General features: G+C 45.7%; 1 non-coding gene across 1 annotated transcript; it reads left to right on the top strand.

Moving 5' to 3' along the window:
• Positions 1-91: 91 nt before the first annotated feature.
• Positions 92-164, top strand: trnaw-cca (transfer RNA tryptophan (anticodon CCA)). The gene has a single exon. It is a non-coding gene; the product is annotated as a tRNA-Trp (tRNA).
• The last annotated feature ends 3832 nt before the right edge of the window (positions 165-3996 follow it).

Genomic DNA, 3996 nt, shown 5'->3' with positions numbered 1-3996 from the left:
AACCGAGCCGGTGAACAATAAATAACCGCTCCCTTCTGCAATAATCAATGGTATATGACCGGTGAACCTCATTCAATCTGGCGGATCGCCTGACCTTGTGGCGCAATGGTTAGCGCGTCTGACTCCAGATCAGAAGGCTGCGTGTTCGAATCACGTCGAGGTCACAATCGCTGCGTCGGTTTTGTCATCAAAATGTCCTTTCCGAAGTTCAACGCAATTTACCCTTCGGAAAGCCACTGGGAGAATTGGAGCTGTGTGGCTGATTTTAGTAATGAAATGCCGTGTCGAAAATAAAATACTGTGTTGAAAAGCAAAATTGTCTTTTCTTTTATTGCAAAACCTGCAGTTGCTGGGAATTTGAAATAAAAAAAAAAAGAAAATAGTGGGAACGTTTAGTACGTCATTCAACAGCGGTTTAAAGAGCTACATTGCGAGTACATTCCGCATTCCTACTATCTCTATGTTATTATATTATAGATAAGAGGTCACCATCCTGACTCAGTGGTGTCAAGAACGGGGATAAAGTTTCCCTTTATCCACTGCACTCATTATGTCCTCAAAGAACTCCAGTAAGTTTGCCAAACAGGACCTGCACTTTCTGAATGCGAGAGAGAGAGAGAGAGAGAGAGAGAGAGGAGAGAGAGAGAGAGAGAGAGAGAGAGAGAGGAGAGATGAGAGAGAGAGAGAGAGAGAGAGGAGAGAGAGAGAGGGAGGGAGGAGGGAGAGAGGGAGGGAGAGAGAGAGAGAGAGAGAGAGAGAGAGAGAGAGAGAGAGAGAGGAGAGAGAGAGAGAGAGGAGAGAGAGAGAGAGAGAGGAAGAGAGAGAGAGAGAGAGAGAGAGAGGAGGGGGGAGAGAGAGAGAGAAGCGCTGATTGTAGGCATTGCACTGGTCCAGTACTTCGTCCAGGCAGAGCTGGTCATAGACATTTGAGAGTTCGTTGGGGGTGTTTTCAAACTGTATGTGTATTCCCATGTTTCTGCAGCAAGACTTCAGGCACTTCTTGTAACGGCCTGACATCCCCTGCTTGGTCAATATCGAACTTGGAAACATTTCACGTGTAATGGGAAGGTGATAGAACATAGAACGATACAGCACAGGTACAGGCCCTTCGGCCCACAATGTTGTGACGACCCTTAAACTCTGCCTCCCATATAACCCCCTCCGCCTTAAATTCCTCCATATACCTGTCTAGTAGACGCTTAAATTTCACTAGTGTATCTGCCTCCACCGCTGACTCAGGCAGTGCATTCCAGCACCAACTACCTTCTGAGTGAAAAACCTTCCTCTAATATCCCCCTTGAACTTTCCACCCCTTACCTTAAAGCCATGTCCTCTTGTATTGAGCAGTGGTGCCCTGGAGAAAAGGCACTGGCTGTCTACTCTATCTATTCCTCTTAGCATCTTGTTTCCCTCTATCATGTCTCCTCTCATCATCCTTCTCTCCAGAGAGTAAAGCCCTAGCTCCCTTAATCTCTGATCATAATGCATACTCTCTAAACCAGGCAGCATCCTTGTAAATCTCCTCTGTACATTTTCCAATGCTTCCACATCCTTCCTATAGTGAGGCGACCAGAACTGGACACAGTACTCCAAGAGTGGCCTAACCAGAGTTATTATAGAGCTGCATCATTACCCCGCGACTCTGAAACTCTATCCCTCGACTTATGAAAGCTAACTCTCCATAAGCTTTCTTAACTACCCTATTTTACCTGTGAGTCAACTTTCAGGGATCTGTGGACATGTATCCCCAGATCCCTCTGCTCCTCCACACTACCAAGTATCCTGCCATTTACTTTGTACTCTGCCTTGGAGTTTGTCCTCTCAAAGTGTACCACCTCACTCTTCTCTGGGTTGAACTCCATCTGCCACTTCTCAGCCCACTTCTACATCCTATCAATGTCTCTCTGCAATCTTCGACAATCCTCTAGACTATCTACAACACCCACCAACCTTTGTGTCATCTGCAAACGTTCCAACCCAGCGTTCTACCCACACATCCAGGTCGTTAATAAAAATCACGAAAAGTGGAGGGTCCCAGAACTGATCCTTGTGGACACTAGTCACAACCCTCCATTCGGAATGTATTCCTCCACCACGACCCTCTGCTTTCTGCGGGCAAGCCAATTCTGAATCCACCTGGCCAAACTTCCCTGGATCCCATGCCTTCTGACTTTCTGAATAAGCATACCGTGTGGAACCTTGTTAAATGCCTTACCAAAATCCATGTAGATCACATCCACTGCACTACCCTCATCTATATGCCTGGTCACCTCCTCAAAGAACGCTATCAGTCTTGTTAGACACGATCTGCCCTTCACAAAGCCATGATGACTGTTCCTGATCCGACCATAATTCTCTAAATGCCCATAGATCCTATCTCTAAGAATCTTTTCCGACAGCTTTCCCACCACAGAAATAAGGCTCACTGGTTGATAATTACCCGGACTATCCAAACTACCTTTTTTGAAGAAGGGGACAACATTCGCCTCCCTCCAATCCCTCCGGTACCATTCCTGTGGACAAACGAGGACATGAAGATCCTAGCCAGAGGATCAGCAATCTCTTTCCTCGCCTCGTAAAGCAGCATGGGGAATATTCCGTCAGGCCCTGGGGATTCATCCGTACTAATGTATTTTAACAACTCCAACACCTCTTCTCCCTTAATATCAACATGCTCCAGAACATCAACCTCACTCATATTATCCTCACCGTCATCAAGTTCCCTCTCATTGGTGAATACCGAAGAGAAGTATTCATTGAGGACCTCGCTCACTTCCACAGCCTCCAGGCACATCTTCCCACCTTTATCTCTAATCGGTCCTTATCTTCACTCCTGTCAACCTTTTCTTCTTCTTCTTCTTCTTCTTCTTCTTCTTCTTCTTCTTCTTCTTCTTCTTCTTCTTCTTCTTCTTCTTCTTCTTCTTCTTTCTTCTTCTTTCTTCTTTCTTCTTCTTCTTCTTCCTCTTCTTCTTCTTCTTCTTTCTTCTTCTTCTTCTTCTTCTTCTTCTTCTAATTGAAGAATGCCTTGGGGTTTTCCCCTACCCCTACTCATGCCCCCTTCTTGCTCTCCTCAGCCCCTTCTTAAGCTATTTTCTTGCTACCCTATATTCCTCAATAGACTCATCCTTGCTTCCTAAACCTCACGTATGCTGCCTTCTTCCATCTGACTAGATTATCCACCTCACTTGTCACTCATGGTTTCTTCACCCTACCATTCTTTATCTTCCTCACCTGGACAAATTTATCCCTAACATCCTGAAAGAGATCCCTGAACACATGTCCATAGTACATTTCCCTGGAAACCATTATCCCAATTCACACCCGCAAGTTCTAGCCTTATAGCCTCATAATTTGCCCTTCTCTAATTAAAAATTTTCCTGTCCTCTCTGATTCTGTCCTTTTCCATGACAATGTTAAAGGCCAGGGAGCGGTGGTCACTGTCCCCCAAATGCTCACCACTGAGAGATCTGTGACCTGACCCGGTTCCGTTACCTAATACTAGATCTAGTATGGTATTTCCCCCTAGTCGGCCTGTCAACATACTGTGACAGAAAACCCGTCCTGGACACACTTAACAAACTCTGCCCCGTCTCAACCATTGGACTAATCAGGTGCCAATAAATATTAGGGAAGTTAAAGTCACCCATGTTATTTTTGCACCTTTCCAAAATCTGCCTCCCAATCTGCTCCTCGGTATCTCTTCTGCTACCTGGGGGCCTATAGAATACTCCCAATAGAATAACTGCTCCCTTCCTGTTCCTGACTTCCACCCGTACTGACACAAAAGAGGATCCTGCTACATTACCCACCCTTTCTGTAGCTGTAATAGTATCCCTGACCACTAATGCTACCCCTCCTCTCCCCCCCCCCCATCCCTTTTAAAGCACTGAATTCCAGGAATGTTGAGAATCCATTCCTGCCCTGGTGCCAGCCAAGTTAAATGGCCACTATATCATAATTCCATGTATGTATCCAAGCTCTCAGTTCATCACCTTT

The sequence above is a fragment of the Hemitrygon akajei genome, chromosome 11, assembly GCF_048418815.1.
Source record: "Hemitrygon akajei chromosome 11, sHemAka1.3, whole genome shotgun sequence".
NCBI classification, from domain to species: Eukaryota; Metazoa; Chordata; class Chondrichthyes; order Myliobatiformes; family Dasyatidae; genus Hemitrygon; species Hemitrygon akajei.
The sequence above is the reverse complement of the archived record's forward strand: the minus strand, read 5'-3'. Positions and strand labels throughout refer to the sequence as shown.